Source organism: Macrobrachium rosenbergii, chromosome 21 (genome assembly GCF_040412425.1).
Source record: "Macrobrachium rosenbergii isolate ZJJX-2024 chromosome 21, ASM4041242v1, whole genome shotgun sequence".
Classification (NCBI taxonomy): domain Eukaryota; kingdom Metazoa; phylum Arthropoda; class Malacostraca; order Decapoda; family Palaemonidae; genus Macrobrachium; species Macrobrachium rosenbergii.
In genome coordinates, this window is record NC_089761.1 from 55623327 (window position 1) to 55651086 (window position 27760).

The 27760-nt window shown below is 42.6% G+C and overlaps 1 protein-coding gene and 1 pseudogene across 1 annotated transcript in view; both read right to left on the reverse strand.

Annotated features, from left to right (window-relative positions):
- The window catches only part of LOC136849494 (uncharacterized), a 209336-nt gene that overhangs the window by 160461 nt on the left and 21115 nt on the right, over positions 1 to 27760 (reverse strand). The window lies entirely within an intron of this gene.
- LOC136850275 (5S ribosomal RNA) lies at positions 2163 to 2284 on the reverse strand (annotated as a pseudogene).

Below are 27760 nucleotides of genomic sequence, written 5' to 3' on the forward strand. Positions count from 1 at the left end.
TGCATTATGGCCTCTAAAACCTACATGATTATTGATAGCATGAAGTTCACTAACTCTCTTCGCCGTAGGCAGAGCAGTTAGGAAAAAAACCTTCCTTGTCACATTCTTGAGACGCTTGAAGAAGAAAGAGGCTCGAAGGTATTTGACATAAAAATTTAGGACGACATCCAGGTTCCAGGGAGGCGTCCTGGAATGAGGTACCTTGACAGTCTCAAAGGATCTCAAGAGATCGTGAAGATCCTTGTTGTCGGCTGATAGTCTGAATGCAGTTAGACTCAGAGTGGGGAAGTTTTGAGGAACCTTTGAAATGGGGCTGCCTGAGCAGATCTACCAAGGGACGTCCCCATAACCTCCACAGCTCCTGACATACTTCCTCGTGAAGGGTCCACTCGGTCGGTAGAAGCTGCGCTGTCGACCGAGAAGGTCCCGCGGATATTCTCCACTCCTGCAACGAACCTCGCAAGGATCGTGATCCCGTGAGCATGGGCCCAAAGCAGGATCTCCTTCGCCAGGCGAACAGGGACCGGGAACGAGTTCCTCCCTGTTTCTTGAGGTATGCCAGGGCTGTGGAGTTGTCTGAATTTACTTGTACGACTCGGCCTGACACTTGGCTCTCGAAGGATTGAAGGGCCAGCAGGATCGCCCTAATTCCTTGAGATTGATGTGCCAGGACACCTGTTCCCCTCTCCAGGTGCCTGACACTTTCTCCCCTCCTAGTGTTGCTCCCCATCCCTCCCTGGGAGCGTAGGGAAAACAACACCAGGTCGGGGCTCTGAAGGCGTAGAGAAACCCCTTCTGCCAACCTCGAGGGGTCGAGCCACTACCTCAGGTGAATCTTGAAAACGGGAGAGATCTTCAGGGTCTCCTCTAGATTCTCCTTGTCTATTCAGTTTTCCGCCAGGAAAAACTGGAGCGGCCTGAGATGAAGTGTTCCCAAGGAAACAAACTTCTCCAGAGAGGAAATGGTCCCCAGCAAACTCATCCATTCCCTCACTGAGCATATTTCCTTCCCTAGGAAGGATGAGACTTTTTCTAAGCATTGCTGCTGACGTTCCTGGGATGGAAAAGCTTGAAAAGCCACTGAATCCATCTGAATCCCCAGATAGACGATGGACTGCGTTGGGATCAGATGGGACTTTTCTTCGTTCACTAGAAGTCCTAGGGACTTTGTCAACTCTAAATTCGCATTCAGGTCCTCCAGACACCTTGACTGTGAAGAGGCTCGGATGAGCCAATCGGCCAGGTAAAGCGAGATCACGAATACCCGCCAAGTGAAGCCATCTCGCCACATTTCTCATGATAATCGTGAAGATCATGGGAGCTGTGCTTAGCCCGAAGCAAAGAGCTCTGCATTGAAACACTCGTCCCCTAGTACAAACCTCAAATACTTCCTCGACTGGGGATGTATGGGAACGTGAAAGTAAAGCGTCCTGTAAGTCCAGAGCGACCATCCAATCTCCTGGTCTTAATGCTCCTAAAACAGACTGGGACGTCTCCATCGTGAACTTCTCCTTCACCATGAAGCGGTTCAGTCTACTGACATCAGGACTGGTCTCAATCCTCCCGACTGCTTCAGAACTAGGAACAGTCGGTTGTAGAATCCTGGGAGTCCAGCTCCAGGACTTGCTCCACAGCTCTTCTCGAGCATTTGCTCTAATAGCTCGAAAAGGATCTGTTGCTTCTCTTGATGGAATGAGGACGACAGATCCCTGGGCGACGTGCACAGAAGTGGTGAGTCGAGAAAGGGGATCTTGTATCCTCTCTCGATAACTTCAAGGGACCAGGTGTCTGCCCCTCTTGCTCTCCAGGCTCTCGCAAACGAAAGAAGCCTGGCTCCTACAGGTGTCTGGAGGCGCTGCAAGTCACTTCCTGCCCCAAGGTTTAGGCGGGCTCCGCCTCTGAAAAGACCTCTACCTCGGGAGAAGATCTAGAGGAAGAAGCTCCTCCACGAAAGGGCTTCTGCTTCCTGGAGGTCTGACCCGACAACGACGTCAAAGGGACTGCCGGGCGTCTTGACGAGTGGGCCAAGAGGTCTTGAGTGGCCTTCTCCTTCAAGCTGGAGGAGAGATCCTTGAACAAGGACTGGGGGGAAGAGATGGCTCGAAAACGGGGAGAACAGCAAAGCCCTCTGTGACGGAGAAACTGACTTTGCAAAAGTATGACGCCAAAGGCATCTGGTGTTCCCAGGCGGTCACCCATCCAAGTACTGACCAGACCCAACGTTGCTTAACTTCGCTGATCGCACAAGAAGTGGTGCATTTTTCAACGTGGTATGGCCGTTGGCTGGTAGGGCCATAGGCTGTAAAGTTACAGTACAAGGCCCTCTTCTTCAAGAGGCCCGTACAAAAGTGGGAAGCCAGTTCCTCTGAGCCATCCCTGACTGCCTTGTCCATGCAGTTCAACACGCTGGACAGCTCCCCAGGAAGATCGAGTCGGGACTCCTAATCCTGACGTCTAGAGCCCCAAACACCAGTCCAGGAAATTGAAGACCTCCATGGTTCGAAATAGTCCTTTCAAATGGTGATCCGTCTCCAACATAGTCCAGGACACTTTGGCAGCCGACAGGAGGGACCTTCTAGGCGCGTCGACCAAGCTAGCGAAGTCTCCCTGGGACAACGAAGGAACTCTTGAGCCGATGTCCTCCCCGGTCTCTTACCACATACCTGCCTTGCCGCTCAGCTTGGACGGAGGCAGGGCAAAAGAAGTCTTGCCTTGGGTCTTCCTTTCCTCCATCCAGGTGTTAACCTTCTTGAAGGCCTTCTTCGTCGCCAGAGACGAAGTCATCTTGACAAACCCGGCGCTCTCCTCGTCTAGGACGAAGCAAACTGCGAAGGAGGAGAGAGAGTGGCCGAGGGTTTGAAACTTGTCGCCAAACAAGTCCTTAAGAAAGGCCGGCTAACACCTGGTAGTCCGTAGACGAGGAAGGGGGAGGCTGCTCAAGGACTGCAGGCTCCGACTCACAAGAGACTTCTCCCTCTTCAATGGGAGAAACGAAGGCCTTGCGGTCCAACACGCAGATGGGATCTACGCTTCCCGAGACTTTGATTGCTCTGAAGCTTCACCGAGCAACCAAAGAGGCGTCCTCGAGAGTCCATCCGGCGTCCTGCACGGCAGCGAGAGGGCGCCCTGACGAGCAGCTACAGAAGCGTCCAGGATAGCTGCTGCGGAGTGTCACGATGGCGGTCCAGCTGAGCGTCCTGCAAAGAGAAGCGCCCTGACGAGCAGCTACAGAAGCGTCCAGGATAGCTGCTTGCGGGCGTCAGCTGGTGGTCCAGCCGAGCGTCCTGCACGGCAGCGAGAGGAGCGTCCTGACGAGCAGCTACAGGAGCGTCCAGGATAGCTGCTTGCGGAGCGTCACGATGGCGGTCGGCGGCGTCCTGCATGGCAGCGTCAGCGCCCTGGCGGTCCAGCCAGGATAGCGTGCGGAACCCTGGCGGCAGCCGAGCGTCCTGCACGGCAGCGAGAGGAGCGCCCTGACGAGCAGCTACAGAAGCGCCCAGGATAGCTGCTTGCGGAGCGTCACGCTGCAGCAGAGCGTCACGATGGCGCTCCAGCGGCGGTGACACGACTGGGAGACGAAGCATGCTTGACAGAAAGGGCCCCAGTCAATATATTGTGAAATAGGCTACCTACTTGGGAAGTCTCAACTCCCGCTTAGCCTACGAGTACTAGAATTTGGCTCGCCTACGTTAGGCCGGTAGATTTAAATCAGTCTCGGCGAGATAAAACCTATTCTCGTCGTTTTAACTAAAATTATGGTAGGTTATCTCCTCACCCTGACTAAAACTAATGTTTGATACCGACCTGAGTAAATTATGGCATCTTTAACGTTTACCGTGCTACTTTGAACTCGCGGCGTTTGTTTTTTTTTACTAGGAGGCAGCCATTGCCTACGTGACGTCACTCTAGTCCCGCTGCTCTCGGTAGACTATCTCCAAAAACAAACCTTACATTTCCTTTAATAACTCCATAAGTGTTTGATTTTGTTGTAACAACATAGTTACGAAAACTTTATTGGACATATCCTCTTCAGCGTCCGCCTTACGAGTCCGTTTTCACGGACGTGCACTTTGATTGACCCAGCGTTACTAATTGTTTCTTCTTTATTATCGCTGACTCGCTCAATCTATGCACCTCGCAATAGATAATATTTGTTAGCCATCTTCCAGATGCAAAAAGGAGCACTATTAGTGCGAGAATGAAATCCTGAACTAATAAATTAGCAGGGGTGGGAGGCAAAGTAAGCGATCATTTATCAAGCAAACCTGCCCCCTACACCTCATGCATATAAAGTGAGGATCTACCGAAACTTTCGGTAGCCTCACCTTAAACTCATTCACACAACATACTCTGAAGCTAGCATAACTAGATCCAGACATCATCCAAAGAGCAATCAAAAGCAAATTCCACAAAAGCGTATGCCAATCCACAATCCAAAGACAAAAACCAAAAGTCAAATAGAATACTTAAGTGGAAAATAACGAGTTTACGAAATCCAAAGACGGAGGTACTGAAAACAGTTGTTGACAGTACCGGCGACAGAGAAAATCTGAATAGAAAATGGGAATGGTTCCTGATACCCGCCTCCCAGCGGCGGGAATGGGTATTAACCACCTGGCCCCACTGCGTGTGCCGCGAGTTTTGGAATTCTGTCGGACTTCGGAGAATACAGCTATATATATATCTGACAGGTAAGTTGCATGAACAAACTATCTTTTTCTAAATTAATCTTATAAAAATCATCAGGAACAAACAAATGAAAATTATTTTATAGCTTCTCTAATTATTTTTATGGCTGATGAAAATTGTTGATATGGGGCTGTACAATACTGAGCTGTATTCATCTGCTTTAAACCTTTCCCCTTTTTGTCATTTCCTCTGCTTCCTTTCCACTCAGCTATTCCTGAATCTAATTAGTTTTTCTTGTTTGATTTTTTGCTGGTCGTTTAAAAAATCAGTCCTAGGACCTGTTCTACACAAGTTGCAAGATAACCTATTGGTCTGATTAGATTACCTTGTGATATCAGGAAAAAAAGGTTTTGACAAATATTAAAGATATAAAAAGACAACAGAAATTAACAGCCACACCTGAATGCAGGGACATAATTTTACCTTTACAAAGAGTAGCTTCTATATTTATATTTAGTCAACTCAAGGAACTTCTGTCTTTTGGAAAGGAACAGTCATGTTTGTTTGGAGAGTAAACACTACCACTCCAAATAATTTTTCCAGTTGGAGCCTTCATTTCCTTTTTGTACTCTAGAACCACCAGGACTTGGAGAGCAATTTGCTAGTTGTTCACTGATCAAGTTTTGGATTGAAGAGATTTTTCCAGTTCCTCAGGAGCCACAAAGCCTTCAACAAACGTTGGCCCTGAATGTTTTCAAATCTCTCAGTAAATCATTCAGCATTGATGCATAATCAAAGTCAGTTCATGATATACTTAAAAGGTATTAACACAATACTGCAACAATCTTGCAGTGTAATTATTTAACCTGATATATAATCAAAACAATTTCAATGAATTTTATGTTAATTATTTAATACTTAATGATCTACCTCAATATATAATCCTAAAAGCTAATTAGCAAAAATGACCCTACTTCAGCAATTAAAGATTTCAAATGAAGATGTTAACACACCAACTTTTTAACTTTTAGTCACATTTCTGCAAAAAATTTTGCTGCATTTTATCTATATATTTTAGTGAGGGAGAACATTAATTATTTTTACATATATATACATTCATTAATGATTAGTTCAATGACCATGTTTCAGCAATTCAAAGATTTCAAATGAAGATGCTAACCAAACCATCTTTATAAAAGACAAGTCACATTTCAGCAGAAACAATTTTGCTGCATTCCACCATATATTTTAGTGAGGAAACAATAATTATCTTTACTTTCACCAAAGCTGTTTATTAAAACTGAACACCTTACTTCATTAATGGAAATGTTCTGTTGGATCAGCAGTTCTGCTGAAATCTGATTTACAACTTTGAAACATACTTGCTATCATGACTGAAAACAGTCACAAAAGAGTAACACGGATCTTGCAAAAATTACCCACCTGGAGAATTATAGTATCTTCCATGAAAAATATGGAATTATCAGCATCAAAGATGACAGCTAGTGTAACAAGTGGCACATGAGAAACTATCAAAAACACCTGTGCCAGCAAGAATGGAAACTACAGAATAAATCTTAAGATCTTTCATCCTGAAAGAACAAACAATATCATAATAAAAATGCCTATATTTACTAAATAAGCCTCTGTTCATTATTATTATTTTCCACTTATTCTCAATTTACTTTACAGCTTCAAAAGAAAACTATCTAATTATTTGCATTAGAGTATCTAATTTACAAAATAAAGAATAATTTTTACCTTTTCATGCCAATCATTTGAAATAAACTAGAAGAATGATAAGCAATCGATTGAAAGAAGATGATTGCTAAAACTTCGTTAAGTGTAATAATATAGTTTCAAAATGGTTTAAGTAGTGCAGGTGGTCTCAAAAGTGTTCGGCTATTAAGTCACCTCCAGGAGCAGATTTATTTGTGACTGCATAAATAAAAAAACTGGTTACTATAGCAAAACAATTTTCCATCAATGAATAAAGACATATTGTTTAAAGTGATTTAGTTACATAATTTTTTTAATTTTTCTACATCTGCAAGACTGCCCTGCTATTATTAATTCAATTCATTAAATAACTCGTTACTTTAATACATAATACTGTAACCAAGATTATAAAACGAAAGCTTTTGGCATAGAAATTCCTAACACATCTTTTAATATATAAAAATGGTTTATTGTATAATCCTATTTACAGTACAAGAAAATTTAAAAGCAACCATATTTTTTTTTAACAATCCTTTACTAAACAAATCTCATTCATATTGCTTCCATAGAAATGATTTTCCTTGAATTACTATAATTTTTTAAATTTAATAAATATTTTGTTAAACAGAATATTTCCAAGCACTGTTGTTTTAATGATAAAATTTAAATTTTTTGAAGTTCGCTTCTAATCTGCAATAAGTTTTGACATTTTCCAAATTCTATTCAAATCTGTAATAATGTATCCATATAATTTGTTGCATTCCTCTAATAAATAAAACCTTTTGGCCAGTTGGAATATCAGGATTGTCATTCTTGGTTTGGGGTTTTAATTTCCATAACTTGTTGATAACTTGCCAGACTTTTCATAAATCCCAAGAAATTTATTAATTTCAAATGTCAAAAAATCATATTTTGTAAATGGTTTCTAGTATCAAAGATATTCTTCCTTTATAAATGTGCTACTGTATATGGGATAAATAACCCACTAAGATTAACCATATCAAGTCAGGAAATTAACATTTGAAAATTTTGACTGATGGCAAAAGGGAGTGACTGGCAGTCCCTAGTCACGTTAACTATATTCCATTGTTCCAATCTGTCATTTTCAAATATATTCATTAAAAAATCTGTTCGGGTTACACAGAGTTATGTTGTTTCAGCATTCCCACGTTGTTAAGCAGGAAAATCAGTAAATTTTTAATGAAATTCTACAAGATCATTGTTAAGCAAACCTTACCAGTTGATCAATGTTGGGACAACCAAAGGTTGGTTGTAAAAATTTCATCACTTTAATTTTTATCAGTCTTTTAATACAGTATTTTGGCAAGTCAGTAAAGTTTTCCAGCAGTTACTCTGTCATAACAAACTTTGTTATGTAAACAGGGATGTAGTACTGTACAGTAGTAAATTACACTTAAAATCACCTCTAGAAGCCCAAAAGAATGGACTAAAGGCTATTTACATTAATATTGTAATTGATAAACATGGGTAAAACATAGGGTTAAGTTCAATATTCCTTAGTATCGTATTTGGCTCTAAAAATGAATTTCTTTCTGCCAGATAAATTTACATTCCATTGTATTAGGATATCAAAAAATATACCATAAGTCTGTTAAATGAATTTTCTTTTGTGAAATAATCCCAATTTCCACTTTTTTGCCATAAATATTTTATGGTGCTAAAGTTTGTAATCTTTATCCAAGATATTAGTTTCAAAACAAGATAAAGGACTTTTCAGGAGTGTCAGGAAACTTAGACCAGGTTCAAGATGCTCACAATCTTATAAAATTTTTGTCTCCAATGTTTGACAAAATTATTAATTTTGTTACGCAGCTTCTAAGTTTTTGAAGATTCCTAACACAACTGTTCAAAACTTCATTCATGATATCAGGTGTTTTCATAATTTTTCAGAAGAATATTGCACCAGGTTATCGGTCACTGATAGCTGGAAGCAAACTTCTCCCATAGCTCAAAATCACTTGTCAATGGTTTCTAAACACAGAACATTAATGATGTGGTTTGCACATCTGTTTCATTGGTTTTATTATTATTTTATTATAATTAAAATAGTTTAATCATTTTTTGTTTTTTGAGCACTGCTGTCTTAGCCACCTAGTGACTGTGTTTTTTTCAAAATACACAATAGTATAGTCAATTTTAATCATGAAAAATTAAAGCTTTAATCATTTTTCTCAAGTTTCAAATTCTATAACTATCTTCCAATATTTCTGTGGTGCTTGTTATCTGTCTTTTGGTTTTACCCATTTGCCTAATATCTCAAATGAATTTTAAACAAAGATTTGCTATTTCGGTGTTCTTGGTTTATTGCTATATTAGTTTTATTCTTGCAAAGTGGTTATTTCTTTGAGACGGTTTATTAGGGTTTGTTACTCTTATCTATTTCCATTTTTGTTTCATTGTTGTGATGTTTAGTTATCAATGATTTTTGGCTATTGGTTTCTAGCAGGATCATGCACCCCCCATTAACTTTTATTACATTCAAAAATTAATTTAAAACAATCTTTTACATAGGCATTCCTGTCCTGTGAGTTTATCAATTTTAATTCTATCTACTTTGTCATTTTTAAAACAAGAAACAGAACCATTAATCTAACAAAGTGCATGATTTTGTACATAGTTCACAATAAAAAACTTGTTGAACTACTTAACTGTGTACCTTATGTTTAACCAGACCACAATATGCTGATATACTTACTCAACATCTCCTCTCACACAATTTTTCTTTGCATGATTCCATAAATTACACGAGGTTTTGAAAATAAAAAGTGGTTTTGGAACATACGGTCACAAGTTCTCTTGACTGGCCCATGGTTTTAAACATTCAAGGGTGGGTTCATGGCCTTTGAACCATGCTTTCTGGATGATTGAAGTGTTTTTCCATTCTCCGTCAATGGGGAAATCATTTGTGTGCTGAAAAGACTTGACACTGGTGCATTAAAATCTTTTTTTTTTAAATCCAACAAAATGCTTTCTTCATTATTATTCACAGACATTATCTATCTTATGGTTCCGGTCAAACTGTGATTTGACAATGAAAGTGCAGAAAACAGTTTTTCATAATTAAATACTTTTAAAATTCCATCTGCATTAAAAACAAATGATTGATTTTTTTGTTGTGGTTTCTACTCAACCACATCTGATCAATATTTGTCTGAATGAATTAAAAATAGTTGAATGACAATTCAAGGAGGAAGTTTTCTAACTTTTGCCCCATTACTAATGTTTGCAAGGTCAGGAATACCATGACCAGATAATTTTCACCCCAAAGCTTCATCATAACCAGTGGTTCCAAACATTCAATATTTGCAAATTTAATTTTTTTGGTTTGCTTTTTATTAAAATCTAGAGAATATTGTAATTGTATTAGTATTTTTTCCTTGATTTTTAACAGTAGAGAGGCTGTCAGAGAGGTTCCATGGTGTCAAATTTCTTTTCTGAGTTCCTTTCAAAGGACCTACAGGGTTTTATTTACTTTTTCAAAACCACTGCCATTAAACAATCAACATAATGAAAAAATATAATAGCCTGTTTCAGCAAACATTTTCCTGTTATCATCTTCCCACTTCATAAGTTTACTCATTTACCAATGGCACAAATGAGAACCTTTCAACCAAATGTCCACAATCAATGAGTCTCTAAATATGACTCAGTGTTGAGTTATTCAATAATGATTCATCATGTTATTTTAGCCAAAGCATCTTGCTTTAATCTAGTATTTTTCAAGAATACAACCCATTAACTCATAGAAAATCAATAAAAAGTTCAGAAGTTGCCGAAAGTCCCATCCCTAGAACCAGAATTTCTGTAATTGGTCAACTAAAAGAAAGTTCTGCCTTTGAGCTATCAATGCTCTAAGTACTATAATTGTCCAAAATTCTATTGGGACTTGATGGTCCTACCACAGTTTCATAAATTTAGAACAAGTAACAAATTTTCTGATATAAAGCCAATAAAGATATGATATTTTAAACATATTTAACAGGTCCAACAACTTTTACAAAAGCTTTCCTGGCATCATTCCACAAAAACTATTCCAACAAGTAAATCTTATTAATACATGAGACACATTGGACTCAAATTCTCAAGAACAAATTCTCTTAAGATAAAGAGCCCTCACCATGTAAGGTGTCCAACTTTACTCATAGTCCTGCTGTTTGTATGAATCAACAGGGAATGTACAAAAACAAAAACAATTCCTGGCAGTAATATTGTACAAAAAATTGGAACGTGCAGAGAAATTATCACCCAGGACTCACAATGATAAATCAAAACATGGGCTGTAATGCTAGCCCATATAAACTTAAATGTTTAGTGCTCAGAGTGCAGGGTCAATCACAGAAAACTCTTACAATTTGAAAATGTAAATATTGAAAAATATACTGTGACTCATTATAACAGCAACTGTCAACTTTTGGGTTAAATTAATAAATGAAACTTTTCAGAATGATATTTACGCCATCAGTTGTTCCGATTTTGAAGTCAAACTTAGGAACAATAATGGAATTGACATGATTATTTAAAAATAAGTAAATAATACAATTACAAAAATTATAAGCATTTTCAATGTAAATTTTTAAATTTTTTTAAATAACTTATTCCAAATTTTAATACACTTTACTGTGGTAATCATGAGTAAATTTATTCATTATTTGAGTCATGTTATACATGCAAGAGACTTTTGAGCCATGTTTTTTAAACAAGAAATAAATACCAAACTCCTTTCCATTTCAAAGTCAGCAAAATAAAACTTGTTATCCCATTTTAAGAACATTAGTGTTCTGCCCTGAAACACAAGATTCATGAATTGGATAAACCAAACATATGCTTTGCAGAAGACATTGTTACCTCCCAGTTTAAAGAAAGTAATATAATGTAACAAAATCATGCATACAACTGAGTCAAAACTTAATGTACTGGTAGCAACCACCTCCTAAACCTGCAAAGCCCATAAGGCACGCTATGTTCATTGGCTGTCTGTCAGTACCAGGGGACTGATCTGCAGGTTTGACAGTATTTGCTTTTCCTTTTGAACTTTTACCAGCATTCAACATTGACAAATAGTTTGACACTTTGGTCAATTTTTACCTATATACAGTGACTTTTCCTGAGAACTGCAGGTCTCATTTATCACCTCCTCTAATTGCACAGTGATTAAAACCTGATGCAAGGTTAATTTAACTTTTAAAATGCCACACAAACTGCCAATGGTATGAAAGGAGGTTATTCAGCACAAACAAATATGGTAAGCAAGTGGATAAACCCTGGAGGGTACTTGAGTAGAAGGTACTGTAAACATACTAGGTAATGTCAGTATCAGTAGTAATGCCTGGCTGACTGTACTACATAGTGATGTTTCATTTCTTATGTTTTCAAAAAGAATATTTAGAGTTTGTAGAAGTTGACAGAGCAAACATTGCTGCCAGATTTCTGTCTGTGAGTCAATAATTCTCCTGCAAAAAAAATTTGGGGGGCATATTCTTCTCAAGAACAAGTTGAAATAATAATAAAAGATTGGTGCATGGATCTTACTGTATATCATATAATGAAACAACTAACTGAGCCAGGCTGAGATAATCAACAATATAATCCACAAATTTATGTAAAATTGGTTAGGAAAGTATGGAACAAGCATAATCTGCACATAAACTTCAGTTGTGTATCCTTTCAAAGAAAGAGAAACTTTTGATGTTAAGGCAAGTTTTTGTAATAAATTAGGGAAAATCAAGTGACTTACAAAAGTTTAATGACCTTTAAATACCAGTAACAAATCTTAAAACACAACGAAAAAGCTAAAATTAATAACTTGTTACTTGTTGACACTTATTTAGGTCTCAAAATTTATAAAATGCACAGTATAAAATTATCAAATTAAAAAGTTTATTTATCAGATGTATTGCCCTCCAGCCCATCATCACACTGCATGTTCCACCATCAAGTAGGTTCAGTATTCCATATCATAGCATTGTAAACAAACATTTAAAGTTCTCTTTTGAGTTTTTCTTCAAATTTTCATAATTATTAAGCATAGATTTACTCTATTAAAAAACAGCAAAATGACTTAATTATCACCTTTCTCCTTACTATTTACAGTGCCCATACACTTAGCAATATTAAGGGAAAATGTGAGGTTTATTTAATCTAGGTCATTTTTCAACTCAAATTGTATCTAGGTCATTTTTCAACTAGTTGTATTTCTTGGAACAAACATAAAATGCAAATCTTTGGTATCAAGGAATGACGAAAAATCCAAGCAACAACTATTAATTTCTCATAAAAATCTGATCAACCAGTTGCTATTTTTTTATATGTAAACCGGATTCAACATTTAAAATTAACAAAAAGGACATGGAACGAAGTATTGTTAAATATAATTTTTACAACTGGATCAAAAACTCAAACACGCTTGCAAGTCATTCTGATCACCCCAAAAAAATATTTCTGCATTAGATCTCAAAGAATGACGAAACATTCAAGAATTGTCTTGCAAATATTTCTACTGAGTACATTGTAAAGTGCCTATAAAAGATATTGAAAATTTATCAAAATTTGAATGTTAATATTAACACATAAATTATCACTTAAATTTCATGTGTAATTCAGAATTGCAAGAATTATATTTGAGGGCAAAACTACAGTTTTCAGTAATTTTAACTTGAGGACATGAAAAAAAATTTTGCCTGAAAAAATTAATTTCCTAGATTAATGACTAAATACATTGAAGTCCTTTAAAATTTATATTAATCTTTGTGAAGACAATGTGCAAAACTTTTGTAAAACACACTATCAATAAATCACAAATTTAATATTCAAACATGAAAATTATACCAAAGGCTTGCAAGGTTAGGATAGTAGACAAAGGTGGGACAACATAAGGCAAAAGTTAGGAAAGGAATGGATGTAACCTATATGAGGATTACTTTAACCCACAAGGTGTGGTTCATCGCTAAAATCGACGCTTTTTATATGTTGTGATATTAGGACGCTATTTTCAAATATCGCTGTAAATTTAGTTCCTCCCCTTAGCTCTGCCTGAGTGATGTCAACAGTCTCACCAGCCATTCAGCTCACTATTGAACATAAAAAGATGCCAGATTTCTCTTAATCATAGGTATAAAAATAGCAAAATTGTAAATCTTCCGTCAGCCTGGGGGGCGGGACCAGGGAGGCTTTTGTATCCTGAAGTTGAGCAACAAGTCAAAGATTTTTATAAATCTTTGTTTATTTTGTGAATTTTGGAGATAATGGCTTTTAATGATGATGCTTATTCATTTCCATTATATAGCAATATCGAGATAGATAATTACAATGGCAGTGACGACAGTAATATTGGTTTCAAAGTTAGCGTGCACAGGATAGTTAACATACACACACACACATATACACCCATTCAACCAATTAATAACTGTTGTATATTTTTTGTACTTTTATAGGTGTTTCTTGAATAGCTAAGGAGTAAGACTGTCATGAAAAAATTTGAAATTGTCTCATAAAATACTACACGAAGCATTCCAAAACTAAAAAGTGGCTTTTGAAAAAATGTTTTCTTTCCAAAAAATATGATATTTTAATGATAAAATAAAGTTTGTTCATACTTACCTGGCAGATATATATATAGCTGTATTCTCTGATAGTCCGACAGAATTTCAAAACTTACGACACACGCAGTGGGAGATCAGGTGGTTAGTACCCATTCCCACCGCTGGGAGGCGGGTATCAGGAACCATTCCCATTTTCTATTCAGATTTTCTAGTGCCACTGTCTCCTGAGGGGAGGAGGGCGGGCACTATGAATATATATATCTGCCAGGTAAGTATGAACAAACTTTATTTTATCATTAAAATATCATTTTGTTCATGAGACTTACCTGTCAGATATATATATAGCTGAATACCACCATTGGAGGTGGGTACAGACAGAATAGGATTTAGGAAACACAATACATGTAGGTGAATGATACCTTGGTTCCTTACCTGTTAGCATAGCTGACTTCGTGATTACTGTCACCCAAGTCCGCTTCTGCTTTACTAGAGTCTCCAGCAAGGAAGTGACCTGTATAGCTGGTGAGTTCTAGATGATCTGTCAACGGGGCGTGACCACAATGTGACTAGACCATATTGACCATACAATGAGGGCAAACGAAGTAAAAACAACCACCTGACCAAGCCTAACTAAGTTAGGATATCACAACTAAAGCTAACGAGTGGGAAGTCCGCCTCTGGCAGTCGACCATAAAAAACAACCATAAAAACACTTTCCAACCATTTTCTATAGGATAGGATGAGTGTCATTCCCTGCCCCCAGGAATGTATCTGCAGAAATGTATGGTCCTAGCGAGAAGCAGTTCTCATATGTCGCCTTCACATCTCTCAGGTAGTGTGAAGCGAACACAGAGTTGCTACGCCAAAATGTGGCACCCAGAATGTTACTGAGTGACATATTCTTCTGAAAAGCCACTGAAGTTGCAACCGCCCTCACCTTGTGAGCATTGACTTTCAGAAGTTTAAAATCAGTGTCCTGACAGCATAAATGGGGTTCTTTAATCGTGTCCCTCAGGAAGAATGCCAGAGCATTCTTCGACATAGGTAAGTCCGGTCTCTTCACTGAACACCATAAATTATCCGAGGGGCCTTGACTTTCCTTCGTTTTGTCTAAGTAGACTTTGAGAGCCCTAACAGGGCAAAGGACTCTCTCTGGCTCTTGAACCAGAATCTCAGCCATACCCTTGATTTCAAAGCTCTTGGGCCAAGGGTTAGACGGGTTCTCATTTTTTGCTAAAAGTAGGACTTAAAGAACAAACTGCATTATGTCCTTTAAAGCCTATATGTCTACTGAAGGCTTGAAGTTCACTAACCCTCTTCGCAGGTGCTAGAGCGGTTAGAAAAATAGTCTTTCTGGTAATGTTCCTCAATGTCGCAGAATGAAAGAGGCTCGAAAGGACTGGACATCAAGAACCGTAACACAACATCTAAATTCCAAGAAGGAGTCCTTTGCCGAGGCACCTTCGAGGTTTCAAATGATCTAAATAGATCGTGAAGGTCTTTGTTGTTAGACAGATCCAGGTTTCTATGCCTAAAAACGGATGATAGCATACTCCTATATCCCTTGATAGTCGGGACCGCTAGTTTGACTTCACTCCTCAGAAACAAGAGGAAGTCTGCTATCTGACTCACAGAGGTCGTGGTAGAGGAAATGCCCTTCTTTCTACACCATCTCCTAAACACGGTCCACTTCGATTGGTACAAATTACTGGAAGAGAGTCTTCTGGCTCTGGCAATAGCTCTCGCCACTGGTCTAGAAAAACCTCTCGCTCTGGCCAGCTTTCTCGATAGTCTGAATGCAGTCAGACTCAGAGCGGGAGGTTTTGTGGTACCTCTCGAAGTGGGGTTGTCTGAGTAGATCGACTCTCATGGGCAGTGATCTGGAAAGTCCACTAGGAAGGACATGACCTCTGTGAACCACTCCTCGAAGGCCAAAATGGGGCGATCAACGTCATCCTCGTCCCTTCCGACGACGCAAACTTTCTGATGACTTCTCCGATGATTTTGAACGGGGGAAAGGCATACACGTCCATCCCCGACCAATCCCAGAGAAGAGCATCTACTGAGATCGCTCCTGGGTCGAGAACAGGGGAGCAGTAAAGAGGAAGTCTCTTCGTCTTGGAAGTTGCAAAGAGATCTACCAAGGGACGTCCCCAAAGCTTCCACAGTCCCTGACACACCTCTTGGTGCAGGGTCCATTCTCGGTCGGCAGCAGTTGTTGTTGCCGACTTAGAAGATCCGCACGGACGTTCTCTACGCCTGCAACAAACCTCGTGAGGATCGTAATATTTCGGGCCTGTGCCCACAGAAGGATGTCCTTTGCTAAGGCGAACAGGGACCGAGAGTGAGTTCCTCCCTGTTTCTTGAGGTATGACAGGGCCGTGGTGTTGTCCGAGTTGATCTGGACAACTCGGTTCGAGACTCGCTCCCTCGAAGAAAAGAAGGGCCAACTGAATCGCCCCCAATTCTTTGAGGTTTATGTGCCAGGACACCTGTTCCCCTCTCCAGGTGCCCGACACTTCTTCCCCCCCAGTGTTGCTCCCCATCCCGAGATGGACGCGCCGGAAAACAACACTAGGTCGGGGTTCTGAAGTTTGAGAGAAAGGCCTTCTGCCAACTTTGATGGATCGAGCCACCACCTTAGGTGATCCTTCACCTTTGGCGAGATCTCAGAGAAACTTCCAGATTCTCCTTGTCCTGCCAGTTCTCTGCAAGGAAGAATTGAAGCGGTCTGAGATGCAGTCTCCCCAGGGAAACAAACTTCTCCAGTGATGAAATGGTCCCCAGCAGACTCATCCATTCCCTCACCGAGCATGTTTCTTTCCTCAGGAAGGCTGAAACTTTTTCTAAACACTGAAGTTGTCTTTCTTGAGACGGAAAGGTTCTTCAAAATAAACAAGCAATTGGGCTTGCTCTGAGAGGTGACAAACAAAGGAAAGCAGAACAAATACAAAAAAGCCACTGAATCCATCTGAATCCCCAGATAAACGATGGACTGAGTCGGGGTCAGATGGGACATTTTTCGAAATTCACCAGAAGTCCTAGGGACTTCGTCAAGGTCAAAGTCGTGTGAAGATCCTCCAGACACCTTGTCATTGACGAGGCTCTCGAATGAGCCAATCGTCCAAATAAAGAGAGACTCTTATTCCTCCAAGGTGAAGCCATCTCGCAACATTCCTCATTAAGATCGTGAAAACCATAGGAGCTGTGCTGAGCCCGAAGCAGAGAGCCTGAACTGAAATACCTGTCCCCGCAGGACAAATCTCAGGTATTTCCTCGATAGAGGATGTATAGGGACGTGAAAATAGGCGTCCTGGAGATCGAGAGAAACCATCCAGTCGCCTGGTCTTAAGGCTCCCATGACCGACTGGGACGTCTCCATTTTGAACTTTTCTTTCAGAACGAAATGGTTCAACCTGCTGACGTCCAGGACTGGTCTCCATCCTCCTGACTGCTTCGGGACCAGAAACAACCTGTTGTAAAAGCCCGGGGATTGTAAATCTGAGACCTGTTCCACAGCTCTCTTCTCGAGCATTTGCTCGAGCAGGTTGAAGAGAATCTGCTGCTTCTCCTGCTGATAGGATGGCGACAGATCCTTGGGCTTCGTGCATAATGGAGGTAAGACGAGGAATGGGATCTTGTATCCCTTTTCGATGACTTGAGGACCAGTTGTCCGTCCCCTCTCTCTCCAGGCTCTTGCAAAAGAAAGAAGCCTGGCTCCAACCGGTGTCTGAAGGTCCACAGAGTCATTTCTTGCCCCTGGTCTTAGAAGGGCTCTACCTCTTGAGGGACCTCTTCCTCGAAAGGACGATCTAGAAGAGGGTCCTCCCACGAAAGGGCTTCTGAATCTTGGAAGCCTGCCCAAGGGAAGAAGTCGAAGGGACTGCTGGACGTCTAGAAGACTGGGCCAGGAGGTCCTGAGTAGCCTTCTCTTGCAAAGTGGCGGCCAGTATCCTTGACTAAGGACTGGGGAAAAGATGGCTAGAACATCGGAGCGAACAACAACTCTGCCTTCTGAGAAGGAGAGACCGACTTCGCAGTGAAGTTGCAGTAAATGGCTCTCTTCTTTAAAAGCCCTGCACAGAAGTGGGCAGCCAGTTCTTCGGAGCCATCCCTAACCGCCTTGTCCATGCAAGATAGGACGCTGAACAAATCTCCCAGACTAATGGAGTCAGGGCTATGAGCCTGCAAGTCCAGGACTCCCAGGCACCAGTCCAGAAAGTTGAAAACTTCCAAATGACCTGAAGAGGCCTTTCAGATGGTGATCGGTCTCAGACAAAGACCAGGACACCTTCGCTGATGAAAGGAGAGACCTTCTGGGGCGTCCACAAGGCTGGCAAAATCCCCTTGGGAAGAGGAAGGAACTCTCCAACCAACCTCCTCTCCTGTCTCGTACCAAATCCCCTGCTTTTCCACTCAATCTTGACGGAGGCAGGGCGAAAGAAGTCTTGCACTGGGCCTTCCTGGAGTCCATCCACTCCTGAACCTTTCTTAAAGGCCCTCTTCGTAGAGAGAGAGGGGCCATTTTCACAAAACCAGAAGTCTTTTGTGATTTAGACGAGGTTAACTGCGAAGGGGAGGGCGAGAGCAGAAGGTTGAAACTTGTCCCCAAACAAGTCCTTCAGCAACCTTGTCAAGACTTGGTAGTCGGAAGAAGCTGAAGAAGTCGAGGACTGATCCTCAACTGCAGGTTCCGATGCACTAGACAGCTCTCCTTCTTCAACAGGAACAACCGAAGAGACTGGAGAAACACGGGGAGGTCGAAGCCCTTGCAGACCAACACGCAAAAGGGACTTCTGCTTGGAAGAAGTCCGAGAGAAACAGGGGTCACGAAAATCTCGCAAGAAGACGTCTTGCCCTGGGATTCCTGAAGGCTTCTGCTGACGAGCGCCCCTGATGAGAGGCGTCCGGCGAGCGCGAGCAGATGGGAGGCGTCGCAGCCTTCTTGGCGAGCAGCCAGGGAGGTGTCTTGCCAAGCAGCATGAGGAGCGTCATGCTTAGCAGCATGAGAAGCATCATGGCGAGAAGCCAGTGGAGCGTCAGAACGAGGGGCGTCAGAAAGCCTCCTGAGCAGCATGGAGAGCTTCAGAAAGAGGAAATGGCGATCCCTGCTGAGACCAGTAAAGCGCTGAGCCAAAGGACTTCTAGAGGGCGGCAGCATGAGAAGACGACGAACAGGAGAAGGAGAAGGGGAAGGTTTGGACCTCTTGATCGGCAGCCGGAATCCTTCCGACGACGACACGTATCAGTCTCCCTTCTGGGCCATTAACGAAGCCAATTGCCTCTGCATGTCTAGCAGAAGCTACGAGTGGGAGAAGCCTCCTCCTCAGGAGAAGGGCTGATCCTGTGAGAAGACGAGGGGCGAGAGGGGACGCCTTCTTCCTTCTCACAGGAAGCAACAGCTCTTCCTGGAGCGACGGAGCGCTCAAAAGCGCCATCGTCCGATGACGCCCTGGTGCTCTTCTGCGCGGATGGCGTCAAAATCCTCCGGAGAAGAGCTAAGAGCGAGAGAAAAGGGACGGAAGCGCCCCCTTCTTTGAAGCTTCTCTTCAAAGGGCGAGAGTCCTGAGAGTTCCACCCTGACGCGGGGAGGAAGATCGGGGGACGAGAAGCAATCCTTAAGGATTCGTGCCCGAGCACGATCCTGGCAGCCTGGGAAGCGTCATCAGGACCTGCCGAAGGGACGCCAGATCGGTGGGGGTCCCAGAACCCTCTCCACGGCTTTCGACTTGCCCACTCCCTGAGTCCTGGGAGTCCGGCAGAGGTCCAGGCCTAGAGGCATTACGGCCGATCTGACGCCCCCTCCACAACACTAGGGGACAGACACTTCACTGCACTTCACAGCACTTTGAAGAGCGGCATTTTAATTTCCAAGTTACGAATGGAAGACATAATAACTGCCAGGCATCACCTTCTGTAGACACAACCTCGGGGCCCGGGGGCAACACCACAGGGTTAGGAAAGAGCTAACGTTACAGGAGGGTTAGCAGGTGAAAAACACTACCCTGACTCCTACTCACTGAAACACTCCTGGAGGAAGACCTCCTGATCCTATCCCGCTCTAACTTTCTCACATAGGAATCATAAGTCCTCCAACTAGCATCAGGCAAAGATTCACACTCCTTGCATCGATCATTCAACAAACAAACATGCCCTCTACACTCGAGCATACAGTGTGAGGATCTACCGAAATTTTCGGTAGCCTCACCTTACAGTCTTGCACACAGCAAACTCTATAACTAGAAGAACTAGATTCAGACATCTTAATCCAAGGAAAAAACAAAGCCAAATCCAAAACAGTCCACAAAAGTGTATGCCTAGCCACAAGTCCAAGTCAAAAAACCAAAAGTCAAACAAATACTTAAGTGACAACCAAGTTTACGAAATCCAAGACGGAGGTACTGAAAACAGGTGTTGACAGTACCGGTGACAGAGAAAATCTGAATAGAAAATGGGAATGGTTCTGATACCCGCCTCCCAGCGGCGGAATGGGTACTAACCACCTGATCTCCCACTGCGTGTGTCATAAGTTTTGAAATTCTGTCGGACTATCAGAGAATACAGCTATATATATATCTGACAGGTAAGTCTCATGAACAAAATTCTTTTTAAATATAAGTTTTTAAAAGTATCTTATATTTTATTTTTGATTATTAATCTGCGACACAAGGCAATTACAACCATGTATAACATTAGGTGTTAAGCTAAAAAATGAGCAAGAAAATACTGGTTCTATTACTGAAGTTGCAAATGCATAATATTGCTGCCATCCTTAAGTGGCATCCCCCTAGCATCTCTTGGGTTAAGGGCAGAGTTATTATTGGTGGCTCGCAAGCCTAGATGTAAACAAAAGACTTTTAGACAAAAATTCTGATAATGAATCAACTTAATAATAACAAAAACAAGGAAAAAACTCATCTTGGGATTTCATGAAGGTTACTAATAAGCATTCCAGTGGATGTGTACACCACCAAAATCCAGATATTACATCTAGAAAATAATGAATACAGCTGCCGCCATACCGCAGTGTTCACCCGAGCAAGGCAGGAACAGATTAAGGTTATCTGCTAATGTCGTTCCTAACATTCCCACAAGTGGGTGGAACTGGTCACCTACACATGTGAAGTGTTGCCCGCGAAATTTTGAATTCAAGCTGCCGTGTAAAGTGAACTAATAGCCATGTAATTACTTGGTAAGTTACTTATATAAAACAAGCAAACATTAAAGAGAGGGATAAGGAAGACCTTGTGGTGGAAAGGCACGTCTTGGAGGAGTTACAACATTCTGTTAACTTGGCAGCATACTGGATTATATTGGATCACAAACTCATTACAGTACTGAAAGGGAAGTGAGGGAAGAAATCATCACACCAGAGCTTGAGTCAAAAAGCCTCAGAAAAGTCAAGCCTTGGCCACTGTTCTCAGAAATTCCTTTACTATATGTGACCTCCCACCTGGCTTTATACAGCAGTGCTCAAAAGTGATGCTACATTTCACAGGATTTCCTTCAATAATCACTAAATTACAACCATAACATGCTACATACATGCATTAATTTCTTCTTTGAATGCAAAATAAATTTTTTTTTATAAAAACTCTATTTTTTAAACAACAATCATTGCAAAATCCTAAACACAGGTGCAAAAGTATATCAAGTTTTTAAATTACTGTAATATGGCATTTTATGATAAAGTTTCATATATACTAACCAAGTATTACATAGCTATAGTTTCCTCTTGCATGGCAGCTTAAATTAAAAAATTCATTTCAGATAACTAAAAGTAAAGGTTCAGTGCAGACGACTGGTCCCGCCCACTTAGGAATGCCAAGAATGACTTAGCAGACAATCTCATTCTGTTTGTGCCATATGTCCATCAGAGGGGAGGCAAGAGGGCTCCGATCATGTATTACTTGGTAAGTATATATAAAACTTTGTTTTATCATAAAATGTCATTTCTGGATCGGGTCCCGTGTCACCCGGTGAAAAAGTCCATTCAGCACTTATTTCTAGGTAATTCCGTTGCTAGATACCAGAGAAAGCTAAATGAAATGCTGGAGTTACTACCCCAGAGCGAGCTCCATCAGATGGAGTCGTGTATGGAAAAGGGTGAACTACAAAACACGGAACCTTATCCTATAGAGATCCCAAAGTCAAAAGTCCCACAGGAGGTGTTACAAACCCATGCACCACTTTCGCGGACAGCACACAAAACACCTGCTAGCCGCATTCCATTTCAGCAAGCACCTTCGGAATGATTTTTCGTTGTGCTTTTAATCTTGTGCCTTTTTGCATCATTATGGCTTCCTCACAAGGTCTTTCGTCACCTAAGTTGAGTACCAGTTTTTCGTTTTTAGTTCAAGGCGATTGAGGCTCCCTTATTTGTTTTTAGTTTAATAATTAAAGGATTTATAACGTAAAAGACGTCTCGATCTCCTCTTTCGCCTCACGTGACCTCCATGCGTGGTTCGTGATCTTGGGTCAATTTGTTTTTCGATCTTTTTATTTGTGTTCCTCTTCGTGTTTAGGATAATTTTCCTTTTCATGAGGTCTAATTAGTGATTTTGATTGATTAACGTTTTATTTCATTTGCTTCGAGATGAGGGCTGGTGTTTAGGCGGGGCTTCCCCTCGAAATTCGCATTTTATCAATTCATTAACATGCCTTATTTTTGCCCTTCTCTTCTCTTATTATTCTGGGAATTTTATTTACGTTAGTTCTTTTAAGTTTTTGTTTTATCTTTAACCCAGTGTTCGGATGCATTTGATATTTGATGATTATTATGGATATTTCTTTTGTAGGGGCAAGGCCATTTCCCTTCACGTCCACATCGTGTTGGGTATGGTCCTCCCTCTTGTTTTGTTTTGTTATGTTTTATTTTATCCTTTTTATGGTTGGTTGTTAGCTTTGGATTTCCTTTTTAGGCGTTGTTTAAGCTGAATTTTTTTCCATGAAAAAGGGGGTGGTCAAGTTCAAAATGAACTCACATGCCCTTCATAAGGTTTTGTGCAGTATTTTCCAATAGACGCTTTCCTTAAGTTTTAGGGTCTTTCCTTTGTGTTCCCTTCCCCTGTTTGAAAGTCTTTTTGCGAACAAGGCTAATAAGCCTCGTTTAAGCTGAACAGCTCAAGGATCTCATGTTGCTTCCCTCTCCCTGTTTTGGCTTTTTCTCAGGCTAATGAGCCTCTTGGTTGAAAGCTGGGATAGCGAGGGGCTTCATGTAGCCTACCCTAGTTTGGTCTTTACTTAAGGTTAGTTTCCGGTTTTGGTTATGTCGACCCACCCTTTTCGCCCCTCCTCCTCCTTAAAGTGCTCTCTCTTCCCTTGATTTGTTTTCAATCTCCTTGTTAACTTATCCAGGTTTAATGGGAGCATTCCTTCCTTTTAGCCTATAGCTTATGAAAAGAAACCTCTGCATTGTTTGGCCTCTCCTTGGTACGGTCCGTGACTTTACCTATTTACTCTCCCTCCTGGGACTGTTGGTGGCCGGGAGGGCTTCCCCTCTCCCGTCCACCATCTTTGGCCATCTTTATCTCCCTATCCCCATGGAGGTTGTTCCTGTTCCTCTCCTGCATTCTCTCGTTTGCTGGGCAACGACTCAGTCAGCGAAAGTGGGCTTTGAGGGACACGGAACGCCCTTATTGTGCATTCCACTCTCTCTGGTCGTTCTCTTTAGGTTCTTCCTCTGGGGTTTTCATTCCTCCTTCATACGTCTTCTCAGGAGTGTCGTTTAATTTGGCGACACTCGGTTCAGTCCCTTCTTTGTTGCCAGTTGAGCTTTTTTGCCTGACTTCGTGTTGGGCTTTTGACGTTCCCTGCCCTTAGCTAACTACTGTCTTCTATCGGAGCGCATTCCTTGCTTCCCGCTGCGGCGGTTCTAGCGTTTATCGGTCTTCCGTTATCGCTGTTTCATATTATTTTTAGTTGCAGGGAATGCGCTTTCTCCGGACAGTTTAACCTTCCCATTTCATTTTGTATCCGCACTTACTTTAAGGCATGTTACTCCGGCTAGTTCCGGTAAATTTATTTTGTTTTATTTATTATTTTATTATTTATTTTGTTTTTATGAGATTTTTACCCGGTTACCTCCCGGATCATTGCTGGTTGTTTACTGCTTTGTTTAATACTGTTGTTCTCCGCACACTACTCCGCACCTTACACAGTGTACTCATAATCTCATACTCTTACAGGTGGTACGCTGCCAAGAAGAAGGGTGCTCGCAAGCCTCCATCAGGCCAGCTGCCACGAAGTTTGTCGGTCTCACTCCGGATGTGCGGTCCACGTGAGGGGATCTTATTGTTTGGCACCCTGACGGATGTGATGTTTGCTACGCTCTTTACCGAGCAGGCTTTCGATGATTCGGTAGGTGATCATGCATCTTTCCTTCTTAGCCAACTATAATGTTTTTCTTCCGGCAGGCTGACCGCGAAGTCTCGTGATGCTTGACCGATTCAGGCCCTTAAAGTCTGGGTTAGCGGCTTTGGGCACAACGTAGGAGCTGGCAATGCCACATACTCTCGAAGGACATTTGTAATGTCCTTTTTCCCCGGCGCTTGATCACAGCTTCTGTCACCAGGTCCAGGTTGCTGCTCCGTTGATTGCCGGGATTCGGGAGTTGACCAGCCCTCTCTAGAAGTTCGGCTTTGAGCTTTGGCGGCGCTCCAGAAGACGCGGCGGAACTTCGAAATCGGCCTTGAGTCTCCGAGCATTATCCCGGAGCATCAAGCAGGTCCTGAGTGGGGTAAGTGAGAACTAAATTCTCCACTGTTTAGCTCTCCTTCTTCCTCTGTTGCTTCTTTTAAAGGCTTCTCTAAATCTTCATACCTTACGGGCACGTCTAGGTCTATTGCCCCAAGGTGAAGTCCGTTAAAAAGAAAACCACCTACTCCCGCAGGCCGATATGGGGTCCCTGCGGCGGCATCGGCGTCGAGCCCCGTTCCGTCGAATTTTCCAGTACAGCCTCCCCCTTCCGGGTCCTGAGCGGAGCCTCAGTCACGCCAGGTAGTTCCCGCTCCTCCTTCTTTGGAGGACGTTTCATTTCTTTGAACAATTCCTGGAAAGAATCGACAGAGGTTTGAGAAGATCGGTGGAGAGGGTAGACAGCAAGCTGTCTGGTCTTGCTTCTTCTTTTCAGTCTCTTTCGGAGAAGGTGGAATCACAACAAGGTTCTCGTTCTAGGTCTCATTCTGCTCTGTTCCTGACCCTTCCACTCTCCCTCCCTTTGATCTAGGGAATCCTTGGCGTCTCGCCCTTTATGCTCCATGGAGATGGTGAAGTAAGGTACTCTTACCATAGAGGGTTTGGGCACGAGGAGAGTGGAAGAGTTGGAGTTCTATCCTCGGACCTGACATCTCCCTACACTGGGTTTGCCAGGCTGAAGGGGAGAGGTTTGGAACAGGTCTGATAAAGTCCCTAAGGAGACGGTTATCTATCCTAGGGACCAAGCCCAGTCGTCTTTGATGAGGACCCTTACGGAGTGGCAAGCGGAGAACACAGAAGCTTACACCAGCTAAGGAGTGTTCACTATGTTCACTCTCAGTGATGTTCTCCTTCTCCCTTGCACTTCGAAAGTGGCCTCCTGACTAGTCAGGCTTGCTTGAAGGTAAACCCCCTTCCTCATCTCCGACAGAGACGGACCCGACATCTCTCGTCTTTCCCGGAGGCACCGAATTCTGGAAGGGAGCCCTAATACGTTTATAAATTGACTCGGCTTGACCCAAGGACTGCGCCTCTGATCTGTTCAGTGAGCAGCTCCTAAGATCCCGGAGATGCTCTTGAAAACAGAGGCTGATACTAAGGAAAGACAGTTCGCCAGGTCTTTTGAACTCTTTGGCTTTAGTGGAAGCAACTTCTTTGGTTTATAGGGAAGATCCATTATTCCAGGTCTTGACGAAATCTCTCTTGGCAAGTTTTCAACAAGACCTGTTTGAGTTTATGACTGCCCGACTGGCCTGCCGGAAGCACATCTTTTCAGCAGCCACAGTTTGGCATGAACCAAATAAGCTTCTTAAGAGTTCGATCTGGGGAGCTAATCTTTTCCACAAGAAGAAGTTGATGCAGTCTTATCTGAGGCAGCTAGGGTCAATCAGAGTCTCCGTTCCCGTTGGAGTCTGCCCTATAAAAGGAAACAGTCTGATCTTGCCAGCCCTCCCACAAAGTCCAGTAAGAAATTTAAACATTTCAAACGTCTTCCAGCTCAGTCCTTGGTTCAGGTTCCTTTACAAGGTCAGCCTTCGACCTCTTCCTCCCATCCTCCGCCTCAGTATGTCCTGGTGAACCCGGCGCATCAGTCTTTGGCTGCTCCTCCTATGTCTCCTCCCAGCTTTCAATCCTGCATATGAAAGTCAGGGGAAATTTCGCTCCAGACAATCAACCAGAGGCAATAAGCCCCGTGGTTCTTTCTAGGGGAAGGGGAACCCCTGCTCCTCTCCCAGGAACAGGGGAGGTAGAGGCTCCAGAGGGGGAAGCAAACACAGGACCGATGACATGGACATCCTGTGGGTGGGAGGCTGTACCATTTTCGAGCTCGGTGGACCTTCTGTCCCTGGGCTCAGAGTATAGTTTCAAGGGCCTAGGCTGGAGTTGGATCGACAATCCCCCTCCACCAGTCAAGTTTTATCAAAACGACCAAGGATCTCGAGGACTTTGTGGAGGATCTCCTACAGAAACAGGCTATAAGGAAAGTGAGGACTCTGAAGTTCCAAGGCAGGCTCTTCAGTGTTCCCAAGAAGGGTTCCGACAAACGGAGAGTAATTCTGGACTTGTCCCGTCTGAATTCCTACATTCGTTGCGACAAGTTTCGGATGCTTACTGTCTGAAGTTAGGACCCTACTTTGCCCCGTGGAGCCGAGAACCACCTCTCTAGATCTTTCCGACGCCTATTATCACGTCCCGGTTATGAGAAGGTTCTCCCTTTCTGGGGTTCAGGCTCGGGAAGGCAGGCATATTCCTTCAGGAAGGTGATGCCTTTCGGCCTCAACATGCCCCAAGATTTTTACCAAGTTGACAACAGGTCGTACAACAACTCGGTCTCAAGGGATTACGCCAAACGCGAGATCTCGACGACTGGATCATCTGGGCATCCAGCGTCGAGGAATGCCGGAGAGTTACATCCGTGGTGGTCGACTTTCTAGAATCCTTGGGCTTTCGTGGTAAACAGGAGAAGTCCCGCCTGGTTCCGAGCAGTTGTTTTCAATGGCTAGGAATCCAGTGGGATCTGAATTCTCACAACTCTCTCTTCTTCCTCCCAAGAGGAAGGAGATAGCCAGAGCAACCAGACAGTTTCTCAAATCCAAAGGGCCTCTCGGCGGACCAAGAAACGTGTCTTGGGCTCCCTTCAGTTCGCTTGGTGACAGACCTGTTGCTGAAAGTGAAACTGAAAGATATCAACAGAGTGTGGCGGAGTCGGGCAAATATCAGTCTCAGGGACAAGGTGTCTCTGATCCTCACATCTTGAAGCGACTCGGCCTTGGTCGACTGTCACGGACCCTGTCCAAGTCAGTCCCCCTTCAATTTCCTCCTCCGGCGTTGGTTATCCACACAGGCGCACTCCCTAAGCGGGTGGGGAGGATATTCTCAACACTAAGAAGTACAGGGACTTGGTCCTCATGTTCCGCCAGTTCCATATAAACGTTCTGGAGGCCATGGCGGTCTTCCTTACCTTGAAGAAGCTTCTTCCCAAGAAGATTCACATAAGACTGGTTCTGGACAGCGCCACGGTAGTCCACTGCATAAACAGGGAGGTTCAAAATCGAGCCGGATCAACCAGGTAATGATTGCACTTTTCTCCTTGGCATGCAAGAACAAGTGGCACCTATCTGCCACCCATCTTGCAGGGGTCCGCACGTCGTAGCAGA